The sequence below is a fragment of the Camelus dromedarius genome, chromosome 11 (assembly GCF_036321535.1).
Source record: "Camelus dromedarius isolate mCamDro1 chromosome 11, mCamDro1.pat, whole genome shotgun sequence".
NCBI classification, from domain to species: domain Eukaryota; kingdom Metazoa; phylum Chordata; class Mammalia; order Artiodactyla; family Camelidae; genus Camelus; species Camelus dromedarius.
Window position 1 is genome coordinate 52,592,548 of NC_087446.1, and position 18,116 is coordinate 52,610,663.

Here is an 18,116-nt window from a genome sequence, read left to right on the forward strand (position 1 = left end):
TGGAACCTATCATCTTGGTAGCAGGTAGGGATGGAGATGTAAGGAATAGGTCCAGCACAGAGTGTGAGATAGGACTTCCTCTCTGTTCAGTGGCCTTTGTGGTCCTGTCAGGGGCAGGATCTAAGCCCAAGTTGCTGGAGCAGAAGCCCTAATGCTCAGTCTCAAGCTGGCTGTGTTTTTCCTTCTCCCTGCAATGGAAGGTTCATTCCAGAGGAAGAGAGTGCTGAACCATGTGGGGCTCATGCCTTTACAGAGGTCTGATGCTCTTCCTGTGTAGACATCTGTGGTTCTGCTCAGATGCAACCCCAATTTGCATCTTATCCCTAATTGTGGCCACCTTAGATCCTGTGCTGCACTGTGGCATGGAGTGAGTGGGACTGAGGCATTTACTCACCTCAGGCTGGGGAGCATGGTAAAATGGTCACAGGAAACTCAAAGCCTGGGGGCAAGCATCCACACAGTCCTCATGACTGGAGTCCAGGCTTCTTTAGCCTTTCTATCTGTCTCAGTAGTTCTCCAACCAGCCAAGAGGGCTTGTCTCCCATGCATAGGATCCCAGGATTGGGACATTCAGCATGTTGCTCCCCTGTTCAGTCCTCAGGCAGGTGTCTACCCAACGCAATCTCTTTTATCCTCTGAGTCTCCTCTATGGAGTACAGGTCCTGACCTGATCACTTTTCTTCCCATCCTACCCACTTACACATGCATCTTTCTTACAGCTGTGGTTGTACAGGAGTCCTGCCAGTTTCTGCTAGTTTTCAGTCAGAATTGTTACACATGTGGATGTACTTTCGATGTGTTCATTGTGGGGAGATAAACTCAAAGTACTCCTACTCCAACATCTTGATCTCTTCTTCCACTTAATATCTGTAATAGTTTCTGGTGGTGTCTTTAGGGTTTTCTATATATAAAATCATGTCATTCACAAATACTGAGTTTTACTTCTTCCTTTCCAATTTGGACGACTTTTATTACTTTTTCTTGCCTAATTGCTTTTGGTTAGGGCTTCCAATACTATCTTGAGTGGCAAGAGTGGGCATTCTTGTCTCATTCCTGATCTTAGAGGGACAGCTTTCAGTTTTTCACCATTGAGTGTAAGATTGTTTACTATGTCTGCAAGTCTGTTTCTATTTTGTAGGTAAGTTCATTAGTGTCCTCTTTTTCTTTTTTTTTTAGGTTCCACATATGAATGATATCATATGGTATTTTTCTTTCTCTTTCTGGCTTACTTCACTTAGAATGACGGTCTCCAGTTTCATCCATGTTGCTGCAAATGGCATTATTTTATTCTTTTTTTTTTTATCACTGACTAGTATTCCATTGTATAAATATATCACAACTTCTTTATCCAGTTATCATTCAATGGACATTTAGGTTGTTTCCATGTCTTGGCTGTTGTATATAGTGCTGCTATGAATATTGGGGTGCATGTCTCTTTTTGAATTAGAGTTCCCTTCAGATATATGCCCAGGAATGGGATTGCTGGATCATATGGTAAGTCTATTTTCAGTCTTTTGAGGAATCTCCATACTGTTTTCCATAATGGTTGCACCAAACTATATTCCCACTAGCAGTGTAGGAGGGTTCCCTTTTCTCAACATCTTCTCCAGCATTTATCATTTGTGGACTTTTGAATGATGGCCATTCTGACTGGTGTGAGGTGATACCTCATTGCAGTTTTGATTTGCATTTCTCTGATAATTAGCAATGTTGAGCATTTTTTCATGTGCCTATTGGCCATTTGTATGTCTTCACTGGAGACTTGCTTATTTAGGACTTCTCATTTTTGGATTGTGTTGTTTTTTGTTGTTGTTATTGTTGTTGTTGTTGTTAAGTTGTATTGAGCTGTTTATATATTCTGGAAATCAAACCTTTGTCAGCCGCATCATTTACAAGTATTTTCTTCCATTCCATAGGTTGTTGTTTTGTTTTGCTTATGGTTTCCTTTGCTGTGCAAAAGCTTACGAGTTTAATTAGGTCCCATTTGTTTAGTTTTGCTTTTATTTCTACTACCTGGATAGACTTCTCTAGGAGAACATTGCTAAGATTTATGTCAGAGAATGTTTTGCCTATATTTTCTTTGAATATATGTTTTGAATGAAAGGATGAGGGGCTTATTTGAATATTTTCTCTTCTAGGATGAGGGGAAGGGGTCTCCATGGACTGGATACCTGAATAATTTCCCTATGACTCAGCTTCTTGGGGAGGGAGGGGCCTACCATGCTCGAAAGTTTTCCAATCTCATTACAAAAGTTCTTTGCCAGCGTATGAGCTTGCCACATTTCACTTTCTGAAGTAAACCAAAGAAAGATACAAATAATGGATTGATCGTTTTCCAGATTTAATAATCTCAAGTAAAAATCCTACTATTTCCCCAGTGACTTATAATACAGAACATTTCCCAGTACATCTCAGTAAGGCCAATAGAAACTACTTTGAACTTGCAAACTTTTCTCCCTGGGGAAACCTGGTAATAGTGTTGAGCACTCTGAAGAGGCACTTGGGTCCCAGCCAGTCTCTGCCTAGACTGAGTCCCTCTTCCTCCCTCCTTTGATGTGTGTGGTAGTAGGTATAAGGGGTGGAGAAGGAATAGTCAAACTGAGACCCTCAGGACCTCATTAGCATTTGTTACTTAGAAATTCCCAGAGGTTCCAAGTGTGGACATCCCAACAGGCAGCTTTACTTCAGATCAATTAAGACCAGCCTGAGTTTTGCTTTTACTCTAAATGAGTCTCAGGAGGTTAGTTAGGAAGATACCTACAGCAACTCCCTGAGTGACAACCCAAAGAGGATCAGGAGCAGCTGGGATTTATTAAAGGCATGAACAAAGAGCATATGTCCAGGAGATATCCCTAAAGATCTTGTTCTGAACATCTTGAGTAGCCTGGCAACTCCAGGGCTAACTCTCCCTGCCGTGCAACTTAAGGACTGTCCCCGGAAGGCTTTCTCTACTCCCATCCTAATCTTTCCTTTGCAGTCACTTCTGGATTAGTCAGGAGAGGCTGGTCTCTGACTTTGGGACATCCCTGTTAACAGTGCATTTCTCTAATCCATCCCAACCACCAATAGACAGATTAAATCCCTTCTGGAAACAGGACTTTCATCTCATTGTACCCTGTATCACAGATTGTTTCCAATAACAAAAAAGTAAAAGCAATCTAATTATTCAGCAATAGATAAACCGTTAAGTAAAATATGGAACACCTAATAATGACATTTTATGCAGTCATCAAAATATTTGATTATGAGTTGTTTACTGCATGAATACCTACTTACCTATAATTTTAAGTAAAAAATCAGGATGAAGAATCTATATATCATATGAAAAAGCTATGTAAAATCATATTTAGGCAAGGAATAAATGGAAATATATCAAAATGATAACCATGGAAGTCTTATGGATAATATCTCCTACTTATTATTTTTCTTAAACTTTTTCATAGCTTCAATAGCATGTATTACTATCATAATCAGGAAGAACACATTAAAATGTAATGGAGCCATTCACCACAGAGTTATGATTTTCTAATGTAACACCAAAGAAAAATGACTGATCAATTTATTTGTCCCCTAGGGCTGCCATAACAAATTACCACAAACTGGGTAGTTTAAAACAACAGAAATTTATCCTCTCACAGTTCTGAGGGCTAGAAATCCAAAATCAAGATGTTGGCGTGGCTGGTTCCCTCTGGAGGCTCTGAGGGAGAATCTGCTCCATACAGCTCTCCTTCTGGTGGCCGGTGGCAATCCTTGGCATTCTTTGGCTTGTAGACACATTACTCCATCATCACATGGCCTTTTCCCTGTGTGTCTGTGTCCAAATCTCCCTCTTCTCATAAGGACACCAGTCATTAGATAAGGGTCCGCCCTAATCCAGTACAACCTCATCTTAACTTGATCACATCTGCTAGGACCCTATTTCCAAGTAAAGTCACACTCACAGTTTTATTTCCAAATAAAGTCTCACTGCTTGGAGAATAAACACTCAGACTTCACTCTCTGTTTTACCTCTCATCTCTAGCCAAATGGTAGAACCCAAATGGAAACCAGAGGGCAAGGGAGCCTATGATAGAAACCATACACATCATCCCCTGGGAACACTGAGCAGGGTGTGGAATGGATTTATAAGGGTGAAAAGAAACTATACAGGACACTGGATATTTATCTAATGTAATAGATGTTTGCAGGTTTGGATTGAGCCCTCATTTCCTCCCTAGTAGTTGTCAAGAGGCTGTTCCTTGACACATGGGCCCCTCTACTTTGCTTCATCAAGGTAAGCACTCAAGAAGAGCCAGAGAGAGAAAATCCCAGTGGAAGCTGAAGTCTCTTATAACCTAATCATGGAAGTGATATACCATCATTTTCCCTATGTTGTATTCATTAGGAGCAAGTCAGTAGGTCCAGTCCACATTTAAGGGGAAAGAATTAAACAAGAATGTGAACAACACTGGCCCCCTTCATTCTCTCTAATAAGATTCCTGATTTTCTTCCCTGTCTTCCTAGTAACCAAATGGTTCAGGGGTAGGTGGGTCCCTTCCCAGCTCTAGGGGATCAATCTTAATTAGCCCAAGCCAATTATGGTTATCCTATTTCCCTTGCCAAGGGTTACTTTATATATAAGAGTATGATAAAATTCTGGTTAAAAAAAATGTGAGGCTAATCATCTGGGACACTTTTGAGATTATCCTCATTCTTAAAAGAGACACAAAAATAGGAGAACTTCCTGCTCCTCTGAATGTAGTGGCGATTTTTTTGGTTATTTTGGGTTTTTTGCATTTGATGTTTAGAACCATGTCAGCCATCTTGGAAACACGTGGGCATCCAGACTAAGAAGGCAAACCAACACCAAGTGAGGATGGCAGAGCAAAAAGATTTAGTGAACACCTGGTTACTGAGTTGCTGAATTAACCAACTCTGAATCATCCATCTCTAAAGTCCCTGTTATGTGATTTAACAATGTACTTATTGTTGCATCACTTATGGTTGAATTTATATTACATTCAACTAAAAGTATCCCAACAGATAGTAGTGTGCCTTATTTGTTAAACAGCAGCTATCCCACACAGAGTATCTAACTCTTATTAAAGTCTGTGACCTTGGGCAAATTATTTAAACTCTCTTTACTTCAGTTTTCTTATCTGCAAAATGGGATTAATAATAATACCTATGTCACATATCTTATGAAGATTAAATCCATCAATTTATATAAAGTGAACAATGTCTCATACATTACAAGGCTGCAATAAATTTGAGATATTATTATTATTATTATTATTATTATTATTATTATTATTAATGTCAGACATTAAGTTAGGCAACTTACACAGTCATTATTTTCTTTCCAGGAAGGTAGATACTACTACTTTTATTTTACTGGTGAAAAAACGAGATCAAGCAGAGGAAATAATTTATTCAAAGTCACACAATAACTATATTAGGTAGAGACTAGTGTACCTTCATTTTATAGATATGAAAATTGAGTTTTAGTAAACAGTAGAGCCAAAATGTCAGCCAGACATTCTAGCTCCAGAGCCCATGCTTTTAACAACTATTGAATGTATTGCCTCCTCAGATGGATCATAAGTTATTGAATCATACTTTTATTGTTGGATAATTAGTTTTATAAACTTCCAAAAGCTGTTATAAGTAAATGAACATCTTGTACATATATCCTTGGCATAGTTAAACAACTATTTCTATATGATAAATTCCTAAAAGTGAAGAGGATCTGTTTTTAATGTCCAACGATGCCTTGCAAAATCAAAGGAACAAAAATAAGAAATTAACAAAAACTTTTTAACATGATTTAGAGCAAGGCATGTGAACTAGAGAGGAGAGAGATCTTTGTCTATTCTCTAAACTGGACTTGCAAATTGGATATGCAAATTAGGAGCAGATCTGTGCTCCTAGCCCCTACTCCCATCCTCACAAATTTAGACTCTTGTTTTTCTGGTAGTACCTTGAGATTAGAGCAAGAGTATGAAAAAAAATTGGAGGGAAACATGACAGAACATCCCAGGCCTGGGGTTGCTTGCTCTAGTCCCTCCTCCAGCTACTATCATCCTAAGCAGCTTCTTCATCCTCACAGAGGACACAGCAGCCTCCTCCAACAAGTGAGGAGTGAAGTCCCAAGAAAATCTCCAGTAGGTTTTGGGGGCTGTATTTAGAAAGGGGAAGCTCATGTCTAAATCCCTGATTGATGCTCACAGAATGGTGGAATTGATGATGTTGCCATCAAATTCTAGGGGAGGGGGGAGCAGATATTTATATATGTTCCTAAAGATGTGTACCTACATTTTACCTTGAAATCTCTGATTGTGAGAGGCTTGCTGTGGCAACTTGAGCTAATGGGGCAATAGGCAAAAATGGCAGTGTGATGGTTAATTTTATGTGTCAATTTGACTAGGTCTTAGGATGCCCAGATATTTGGTTAAATGTTATTTCTAGGTTATCAGTGAGGGTGTTTCCAGAAGAGATTAGCACTGGAATAGGTGTGCTGAGTAAAGCAAACTGTGTTTTCCAATGTGGTTGGGCATCATTCAATCGGCTAAGGGCCTGAAAAGAATAAAAAGGCAGAGGGAAGGAGAACTTTCTCTCTGACTGAGCTATGGCATTTGTCTTCTCCTGACCTTACACTGGGACTTATGTTATTAGTGTTTCAGTTCTCAGGCCTTAGAACCTGCACTAGAACTAAACCACCAGCTTTCCTGGGTATCCAACTTGCGGATGGCTGACTGTGGGATTTCCCAGCCTTCAGAATCATATGAGCCAATTCCTCATAATAGACCTCTCAAGATATATAAAATTTATACTGTTAATCTTTCTCCTGGCCTTTCCCAAAGGGACTTATGGCCTTTTACCAGAGTTACTGTGCCTTGGAGAAAATGAAATAATCAGACCTTTTGGGGACTACTGACACTGACTTTGAACTGACACAAATTCTAGGAGACCCAAAATGTCACTGTGGTCCCTCAGGCAGAATAGGGGCTTACAGGAGTTAAGTGATCAATGGAGTTTTAGCTCAGATCCATCTGAAAGAGGGCACAGTGTGTCACCAAACCTATTCTATTTCTTCATTTCAAGAATACATACTCAGCAGTTCGGAGAATCCCCACATTAATTCCCTGACCTTTGGAGTGAGGGTTATTATGGTGGGAAATGCATGTGGAAGCCACTAGAACGGACTCTACCTAGGAAAAAAGTAAACTAAGAGCACTGCCACACTGCTGGGGGGATTGCAGAGATTAGTGTCACCATCGAGGACTTGAAGGATGCAGGAGTGGTGATTCCCACCACATCCCCATTCAACTTTCCCATGTGACCTATGCAGAAGATGGATGGATCTTGGAGAATGAGAGTAGATTTTCATAAGCTTAACCAGGTGGTGACTCCAACTGCAGCTGCTGCACCAGATGTGGTTTCAATGCTTGACCAAAATAATACATCCCCTGGTACCTGGTATGTAGCTATTGATCTGGCAAGGGTTTTTTATTTTTTCTTGATACCTGTTAGTTAAGATCACCAGAAGTGGTTTTCTTTCAGCTGACAAAGCAAGCAATACATCTTTTCTGTCCTACCTCAGGAATATATCAACTCTCTAGCTGTACTTCATAATTTACTTTGCAGGGATCTTGATCACCTTTTCCTTCCACAGTATATTACACTGGTCTATTACATGGAAGTCATTATTGCAAGTTTATTTTAAAATAATAGTAAGAATCTTCTTAGCAGTATGTGTATCATATGATAGTCAAATGGATTGTGTATTCATCATCAGTGAAAAAAGAGCCTATGTTTTCATGTTCATTCATGAAGCTTTAGAAACCATGGGAAATATGTAAGGTCTAAAGACTCCATGCACCTTCTTGCCTCCACTGACCTTAGTGCCTAGGGGGCAGGCCAGCTACTCTGATTAACATTCCTCTTCTACATAGAGCTAAATGCGTAAGTGGACTCAGAGTTCCTCTTGAGGAGCCACACTATTTTTTTTCTCTTTGCAAGCATACCAGAGAGTATAGGTTCCAAAATTCAGAGTTGGGGATTGGGGGAAAGAGAGAGCCCCCACTTAAGCTTTGAGCCTAAGTAACATTAGCTAACTCAGAATTTACCAGAAAGTCCTATATTAGTTTTCAGACACTGACTCAATTAATTAATGATTCCCATTCTGTCACTTTTCCTTACTTCTGAGTCTAAGATGAGATCAGTCATGAATAGGCCCAGTGAAATTTCATAAGGAATCAATATTAGATAAAGCACCTGTCTAGTGCTATCTCACAAGACTTACCTCTGATTCCCCTATGTGAGATCTGCTCACAGTGCAGGTAAGTGTCCCATTTCAAAATTCCTCACTTTTTTCCCCCTTAGCTGGATGTTTTCCTCAAACATCTATAGAAAGACAAACATCTATAGAAAAATTTTAAATACACAAATGTAAGTAAACTTGAGATTTAATACTTGAGGAATGTGGCAGTATTTCCTGACTTCCGTGCTGTTTAACACTGAAACCAAATCTCTCCTTATAACCAAAGTAGTTATTGTATAAGTGATAGAAAGGTTTCTAGTTATAAGGAAAAGAGCAGGCAATAAGCAAAAGAGGTGAAAGTGAAATGGAAGGTAAGATGTTTGTTGAAGGAAAGTCAAGAGTGAACAGAAGGGGCAAAGACTTCCTATTGGCACAGACTTCCCCTTAGTAATAAATCACTGCTCAATTATTTCTAGTAAATTCTTGTAATTCTTTTTCTCCTCACAGGTCATTCACTCTAACTTATATCAAATTAAACTCAGCTCCTGCTTCATGAAAAAAAGCCAGCACAAATCATTATCCAGTGAAACAATATCTCAACAGGTCTCTTGCTTGCTCTTAGTTCTGACTAAGAAGAGAAATTTTGCTCCTCCATCCTTTCTGGAAGACATACCCAAGTCCTCACAGACTGTCATATTTATGGGCTCCCTCCTTTACCTGTTCATCAGGGGATGGTGAAGAGTGAGCTTCTAGACTACTATATTCTCTAGAACTTTAAACATCTGGCATTCAGTCTCATATTTATCAAGCAACTACTATGCTCCAGACACTCTTTTCAGATGCAGGAGACGCAGCAATGAAGAAGATGGATAAGTCCCTTTCTCTTATGATTGTAGATTCCAGAGGAAGGGGAAGTTAACTATCAAATCAATGAGTAAACAAACATAATATTATTCAGATAATAATAGACATTATACTGTTTTAAATTGGGTGGTCAGGGAATGACCTGAGACAAGAATAATACAAACAAATACTATGCCCAAAATAGGAAGATTAAAGAAACACATGCTTCCTAAATGCTAAGATGCCCAGATCTCTTTCCCCACTTAACTCCTAGTTGCTAGAAGCATGGTCTTAAGCCTCCAAGTAGAAGACTGAAGTGTCTTCTCTGAGGAATCAGAGCAGTATAAGGAAAGGCCTAAACATATTGATATCATTGCCTCCTAACCAAAGACCTAACCAAGATTAAACAATGAAAAAGCTCAGAGTTGGTAAGTCCCACCAAAGCACTTGGAATTTCACCCATATTTTAGTCTTACTCTAAATATGAACAGATAACCAGGTATTACTAGGTAAATGAAGAAACCTTCCAATATGAAAGATAAAGACCGGGGTTGGGGGGGAGGGTACAGCTCAGTAGTAGAGTGTGTATTTATCATGCATGAGGTCCTGGGTCCAATCCCCAGTACCTCCATTGAAAAATAAACCTAATTACTCCCCCTCCCCACAAAAAGAAAAGTTCGCAAAAAATAAAGATAAAGACCAAATCAAACTAATAGGAAAAAAAGGGCAACTAGAAGAAACAGAGAATATTCAGAGAGAAGAAAACCAAAGTCAAAACCCAAAGACATCCAGAGAGATGATATACATCAATGAAGCAAGTACAGGATGCTATAAAAAGAAATACTTAAAAAACAAAAGCTCTTAGAATTAAATATAACAACAAAAATGAAAATTTCAATAGAAAAGAAGGAAAATAAAGTTAAAGATAACTCCCAGGAAGTAAGATGAAGAGCCAAAGAGGCTATCACACAGGAGAAAACCATCAATAGTTAAAATTTTTTCCCTCAGAATTGAACAATTTATTAGCACTGCATGAATTTGCAGATTAAAGGATCTAAAAAGGCTCAGTGTGATAAAGAAAATTAAAAAAAAAACACTGAAGTACATTACTGTAAAAATACAGTACCCTGGGACCGTACTGTAAATGTAGAGAAAATTCTATAAGCTTCCAGATGGATAGAAATATAGAAAAATAGAAATCATAAGATAAAAAGAATCATAAACCCAAAATGGTTTTATACTTCTCAAATGCAACTCCAGAATCTAGAAAACAATGGATAAATATCAAAGAAAAATATTATTTCCAATGTAGAATACTATACCAAATGAAATTACCAATCAAGTGTGAGGGTAGAATAAATAAACTTTTGACATGCAAGTTCTTACATTTACCTTCCTTTCACTTTTTCTTAGAAGATACTAGAGGATAGTTTACTCCGAAAAAAAAAAAAAAAGGAATTAAACTAAGAAAAGAGGAAGATACAGGATGCAGAAGACAGGAGATCTATAAGAGAGACAGGTAAAAGAAATCCTCGATGATGAAGCCTTTAGATGAGACTTATGTACTAGATTGGAGCAGTGCTACTCAAAAGTAATACATATTAAGGGCTGTCATCCCCATTCCCTCTGTCATTATTCCATTTTTTAAAAAATCTTCACAAGCTTCTGTTAAGTGTATTCCACCAAAAAAAGATATGGGCACAAGTTTCAGGAACCAGGGAATCTAAATTAGAAGAAAGCCAAAGGGAATTCCTAGGACGGCAGTGAAAGGAAGCCCCAGACTCACAGCTGCAGAGCAGGACCAAGGAGCAATAAGGGCAGAATGAATCTCTTAGAAGTGTCTTAGGGTCTGTCTGTTGGTCTGCCTGTTTGTCTCTCTTTCAGTCCCCCATAGACTCACAAACACACACACACTCACACACTCTGGACTGATATATTAGCTGATGAAATTACTCTGTGGAAAATTATAGTGAGAGATAATCAGAAGATATGAGAGGAAACAGCAATTGGCAAAAGAAATATGACTGTGAAATTGTGAAAAAACAAAGCAATTATTAACTTAGGGGAAAGATTTAAGAATGTAAACATAGCACATTAAAATAATCTGATGGGAATATCTGGACAGACAATAATCATGTAAATACTGAACACTGATTTAACCAAAAACTATACTATAACTCTACAGGGAGGATGTGGAAGGAAGAGCCGAGAGGATGGAAACACACCAGAGCTAAATCCTCTCTACTGTTTCTATCTACCATAATTGGATGACAAAGGACAATGTCAAAAATGCATGAATGAACAAGATTAGCAATCTGGAGATAAGTAAATAGAGATGTATAAAAGACACAGCTAGAAAAGCAGTCAAAAGTTGTTGCCTCTGGGGAGGAAGATTTGGAAAAGCAAAGAGGAGTAGGGTAGAGAGCCACTATATTTACACTGAGTGTTTCAGTACTATTTGATAACTCTTTAAACTTCGTGCATGTATTATGTTAATCAAAATCAAAAGTAATATTTAAAATCCCTGGGTTCCAAGAGAGGCCATAATACCTGATTTTGGTCTATATATAAATTGGACATTGACTCTGAATATCCAGCTTGCTCTCACCTTGTAAATGCCTGGCTTACACTCCCCTCTTTATGTCCTAAAACGCACAATGAAATCTCGTGGACATAGAATATGGGTGTGCAAACTACACCCCTTAGACAAAATTTGTCTGCCACCTGTTTTTGTATGACTCATGAGGTACAATTGGCTTTTACAATTTTAAGTGGTTGAAAAAAATCAAAAGAATAGTATTTTATGACAGAAAATTATATGAAATTTGTCTTTCAGTGTTCACGCTCATTTGTTTACATTTTGTCTATGGCTATTTTTCTCTGCTACAATGTTAGATCTCAGTAGTTGTGATAGTAACTACAGTCATTAAAGTAAAGAATATTTTCCATCTGGCCCTTTACAAAAAAGGTTTGCCTACTTATAACCTAGAAGCTTAGTAATACAGGATGAGTACACACAGGACCATCTCTCCTCTTTCAGCATCCTTCTGAAATCATACTCCAGAAATACACACACATATAAGTAAACACACACTCTAAATTATCAGAAAATCATATCCCTTAGCTTCACCATTGAAGCTTTTCATCAAATTTCATCACAGAAATTTTATGGCAGTCCCCGTTTCCCAGCACTATGATTTTGGAATCATTAACTTATAGTTTGTCATCTTCTCAATAAGAATAAAGAAAAACTGAGGCCCTGACTGTAAGAAAAGTAGGGATGCTATCTTCCAGTTTAGTATTACTGTCAGTAGAAAGAGAGGGAAACTGGGAAGGTAGATGATCCAGAAAAGAAAAAGCAATTAGAAACGAGCAATATTCTGATTTTCTTCATTACAAGAGGGTCTATCTCCCCAAAGGTAGTACTACTAGAAACCCTAGGAAAATGAAAACTGAAATCTATTTTTTTCATTACTAATTTGAAATCTAGATTCATTCTCTATAAAATTGACTCTAGAAAGTTAGTTTGCCTTCAAAACCTTTTCGTGAGCCCTAGGGTGGTCCCAATATGAATATGTTTCTCAGAAAGTGAGATTAAGAACTTTTGGGTGGGGATGAAGGATAGAGGTCACAAACAGTTCTCTGTCCTGTTAGTCTAAACTAGGCTTAAACTGAGGCGGGAAGCCCGGTAAAAAGACCGGCAGGACCCCTAGGCACGGCGCTGCTCTCCTCTTAGCACCATCCGGTTCCCTGGCCCAGAAGCTCTATCTCACTTTTTACCTCTAAAGCAGCTAACTTACACCTAGAATTCTATTGGTTCCCTGAGCTCACTTCTGATTGGTTATTACTCTCACTCCTGATTGGTTATTACTCTCACTTCTGATTGGTTATTACTCTCACTTCTGATTGGTCCACTTCTCTAACTTCTGATTGGTCCATTTATAGTACTTCATTTGCATGGAGCTCACTCCTGATTGAGCTATTTCTACAAAGCTTGTTCCTGGTTGGTCAACTTCTGTTGTACTTTACTTGCATATGATGTTGCAACGTGTAAAACTGGCAGCCTTAAAAGGCCTGTGTAAACCTACAGACAGGGTCCAGAGCTTGAAGTGCTAACTCCTCTGGGCTGCTGGCTTTTTGAACCTGAGTTCTCCAACTCTCTGAGTGCTGCTTGGTCTCTTGCCCAGTAACGCATTCTTCTGCAACAAAACTTCTGAAACTTCCACTTACCTATGCCTTCCCTGTCCCTCTCATCTGGGATACAGAAGACCCCTCTTCTTAGGGCAGTTCTTCAGGTTATGGTTCCGTTTTAGCTACTGGGGAATTCAGTGATGCCAACTCCACCAAAAGAACTCCCTAGTCCTTTTTCTGGATTGTGACCTGAACTCCATTCCTTGTTGCTGTAGCATTCAGGGTTAAGGCTTCTTGGAAAACTGGCCTGAATTTTGCATAGACCTGAGGAATAAGAGAAGGGAAGAGAGAAAGTAGAGTCCTGTTTTCAGGGGCTAGGGACAGTAAAGAAACTTCCCAAAGATTCTGGCCTAAAGCGTGAGCTAGGATCTACTGAGATATAGGGTAATGAGAGTTAGCAGGACCTTCCAATCTCTACTTTGTTGCCCTGAATTATACCTCTAGTTTCATTCATTCCCTTCATGACCTCTGCTGTGTTTCAATAGTTAATAAATCCATGCAGAGACAAATCAATACTGGGGGCTAATGGACCTCAGGAAAGAATCACTAACCTCTTCCCTCAAAAGATTAGGGGCCCAAAAGAAATATAAATCTTCATAACACAAAGGAAGGACACTGGCCCAGACATAAACTCCTTCTTCACTGCTCATTGTTTTGTGGAAGGAAATTTTCAAAAACATTTACAAGTATTCCACATACTGCATTTGTGTGTGTTCTTATGGGAAACAAAGAGGCAATGAGCTCCATTCCTTTTCTCCAACTCTTCCCTTCTAGCCTCCTTCCCTCTCTGATCATCAGAGTGCCCATCTCACCTACTGTGTGAGCTTCCGGGACTCCTTCTGCAAGTTTTCACTTATGTCATGGTCACAAATTCCTCACCACTCTTTGGATGCTGCTACTGAACCCAGGACTAGATCTTCTTGGGCAGAATCTGTTCCTTGGTGTGGATCTGACCTCAACTCCTTTACACATAACTGCCAGAATTGAGTCAGAACTAATTCAAAGAAGCTATGGCAGAAAATCTTAGGGCCAAAAGAGTTCCTAGTCAGGCTGAATTTCTGATCCCATGAGTTTCACTGCAGGGTACTCTTCTGGCTCCAATGCCTGGCCCTGAAAGCATTATCTAGCTCATAGAACAATTTGAGGCCAGAGGGAAGCCAGCTTTTAAGAAAAGAGATATATACTTCAGAAGTGCACCCTTGTGAATACAGGAGTTCTATGGAAATTAAACACTATCTCATTCTATGTGATAGCATTCCAAATTTCTGTTATTTGCCATTCCCTCATGGAGAAAGTTCTTATCCAAGAACTTCCTCTAAAAACTTTTATATGTGTATCTTACTTTTTCAGTTCTTCAATTATAATTCAGGGGCATCGGGGGACTGGAGAGAAATCAAGTTCAAAATCCTTAAGATCAATATACCTTCTACCATGTGTCAGTGCTTTACGCTCATAAAAATCTCATTTGTGTTCTATCACGGCCTTATGAAGTATTAGTATCCCCATTTAACAGATGAGAAAACTCAGAGAAGTAACTTGATTATGTTATATTTAATGATAGAGCTGGGACATGAATCTCGGTTTTTTTTTTTAAGACCAAGGCTTTTGTTCTTTCCATTTCCCATGCTCGGGGTCATCACTCAATTAGGAATTCAATTTCTAACGGTATCTAGGAAGGAAAGAATGAAATCCTCTAAAGCCACCATTTCAGAGGTTAGTTTAGAATTGATAATAATAATCATTAGGAGGAGGAGGAGACATGAAATGGAACCAATAATACAGCTTAGGCTGGACTGTATGATACAATTGAATATGTCCACTTTACCAATTTCATGGGTCCCAGGCAACTTGTCACTGGGGATTCAAACAGTTAATCTTCTTGTCCTGAAGCTCAAAGGCAGGGTAAGCTCTCTTTATATTGCCAAACTACACAACATATTCCCTAGGAGCAGGAGACGTCCATTTGTCTAGGCAGAAAAGCCAGATTCTAACATAACCTTTCACTGACACTGCCTGCCTGGCCCTTACCCACGCTCAAAGGTGTGAGAAGCTGTTCTCCAAACTTCATTGGCTCACTCGGAAGTACATTATTGGAGGGAGAGTCCTGGGCACTAGATTCAATGCTTTTGCTATGTAGTGGTGTGACCTTGCACAGGGCCCTTTATCGCTCAGTTTTCTCTTCTGTGAAATGAGAAAGCTGGCTAAGATCTATGGTTGGGAGTCAAGCTATGGACAAGGACAGACTCATGGAGCCTCTGACCCACACCATATATTCCTCCCTTCCAAGTCCCCAACCCATAATGGGTAATCACTTGTATTCCCAGAGCCTTTTCTCATGTTAGAGTCAACAAACACCATTATCTACTGGCTTCTTTGCCTCAAGTACTGTGCTGAGCATCTTCACATATCTGGGCTTTCCAGTTGACACTCTCTGTAAGAAAGGAACAAAAACTAAACCCACCTCCCATTTCCCCACCCTAATGCTTAGGTGAACAAAATAAAAGTCCTAGTCAGATTTTGGAACCCTCAGTAGTTTCAAGGAAAGACACTGAAGAATAAAGAGTAGGGTCTCCCTGAAGGGTCTGTTCTTCAGGAGGGTGAAATTTAGGAGGCTGCCAAATTCTACTTCAGATTGTCTATAGCTATCCTCGCACCCATTTCTTATTCTTCTATGTCTCATTAATAAGGAGCACAACAGCCTTTCCTTCAGAGGCAAATGACCACGACATCATTTTGAGGCATACTGGCCTCTCAGATTCTCTCTCAGACTCAGGATACAAGAGGCCCTGAGACTACATTTCCCAGAAGCCACCGCTCTGCTTCCCTGCTGAGGAGGTGCACATGCTCTATCAGCACCAGATTGCTGGGGGTTGGGTGGGGAGCGATGGGAGTATTGCGTTAGACCCATCCATCCTTCAGAGTACCAGAAATGGTGAGCAAGAAGATTGGAGCTCTCGGCTTTTTACCCACTCTAGTCGCCCAGTCTTTCTCCATCTTCTTTTGTGGTACCCCTAGGACCCCACGAAAGGGGCTTTGGTGAATTAGCACAGAAATCATTCGTGTAGCTTGCATAATTTTAGTTTTAAGTGTAGTAAGCGGGGGTAGTAGAAATTTGTTAACGGAAGTGAGATAAGCAGTCAATTTCTTATTCCAATCATAAAGCACAAGTTCTGTTGCAGGCCTCAAAAACCGCTCCATTACCATGGCAACAAAAATAGCCCAGGGACAAAAATTTCTGGTTTCCTTCATTCACAAATCAACAAGCACCAGTAGAGGCCCTTCAAATAATATCTGGCTCTTGTTCTCTAGGAGATGAAGTAAAGAGGACAAGCAATCGACAAATATTTATTAAACTCCTGTGCAGGCAACATATTAGACATGGAGGTAAAACAATAAATAAAATGCTGCCCTTTCTCTTAAGCAAACTATTCTAAGGCAGAAATAATGATTGTGATGTGTGGTATGGGAACAAAATGCAAAAACTCCTTAACCGAGACTGTTGAAATGGAGGGCGAGAGTCAAGGAAAACTGCCCATAGAAAGCGATGGGTGTAAATTAAGTCCTGAAGTGTCTTAGATTTGGAGATAACTTCAGTCCTCATTATCTGCACACAAAATTAAAGTCCAGATGGTTTAAAGGGCTAAGCATTAAAAAAAAGTAAAAATATTAAAAGAAAATATAGGACACTATTTTTATGATCTAAGGCAGGCAAACAAGTCACAAGACTAAGAAGTTATAAAGGAGAAGACTGATAAAACTGACAGCATAAAATCAGAAACTTATCAATAACAGAAGATACCATAAGCAAGGTTAAGCGACAAGAGAAAGACAAAGGAAAAATATGTGTCATGTATAAGAGCAATCAACATCCAGATGTCTGTGCCCACCAGCCAAAAGTAACACACTGGTAGGCAAACAGAGTGGGTCTAATACCAGCTGCAACAAAAAAGACTGCACGCCATGCAGAACCTGTGAGACACTTCAGTAAGAGGGGATTAAGAGGGGATTGTTTTGTGATTTGGGCTTGTGTTAGGTTTGGGGAGTCTGTCAGAAATCGGGGCAATTCTACAATTGGATATCTTATTATCTAAGAGTTGAGAGGAACTGAATGGAGCTACAGCTTAATTGGTAAAGCAGCAGCAGGCCCTCATGTTACCTGGGAGAAGGACATGTTTGGTCATTTTTTGTGATCTGTACAGTGTTCTTGTTTTTATCTGTGCTCAGACATGGTTAGTGGTTGTATTTTTGTCTTGCTCCATCAGAGTCACAGAATAACCTTGTCTGATGTTGGTGTTCTCTCTAGTTGTTTATGTTAGGTAGGGAATGCCTGGGCCTAGGGACTAGTTACAGGCTAGCTCATCCTATATGATGATACCTGTCATTTTTGTTTCTTGTAGAATTACAAGTCAATAATAAAATCAGTAAACAATCCAATAAAACATTAGGGAAGGATAGGAACAACAATTCACAAAAGAAGAAATAAAAATAAATAAATGCATGAAAAGATGCTCAACCGCACCAATAGGAAAATGCAAATTAAAACACCAAAATACTGTTGGTATTAATTTAAATTTGTCCAAACTTTTTGGAGGGTAATTTCACAATATCTACCAAAATATTTTATGCATATACCTTTCAATCAGGAATTCCATTTCTTAAAGTCTCTCCTAGAGAATTATACGCACATGTACACAAAGAGGAATATAATGGGATATTTATTGTAGCATGTTTATAATAATAAAAACTGGAAAACCTAAATAACTACCAAAGGAGAATAATTAAATAAACTCTGGAATATTACACAGTTGTTTAAGTTTGATCTTACTTAATCTTCTGTTAT

The 18,116-nt window shown here is 39.1% G+C and overlaps 1 long non-coding RNA gene across 3 annotated transcripts in view; it reads right to left on the bottom strand.

Annotated features, from left to right (window-relative positions):
* The window catches only part of LOC116156361 (uncharacterized), a 31,248-nt gene that overhangs the window by 7,979 nt on the left and 5,153 nt on the right, over positions 1 to 18,116 (bottom strand). For 2 of the 3 annotated variants that reach the window (XR_010382899.1, XR_010382900.1), the window contains exon 2: positions 8,285 to 8,385. The exons of the other annotated variant lie outside the window; for it this stretch is intronic. This is a non-coding gene — a long non-coding RNA (uncharacterized LOC116156361). The remainder of the gene's footprint in view (positions 1 to 8,284; positions 8,386 to 18,116) is intronic. 3 annotated transcript variants of the gene reach the window in all.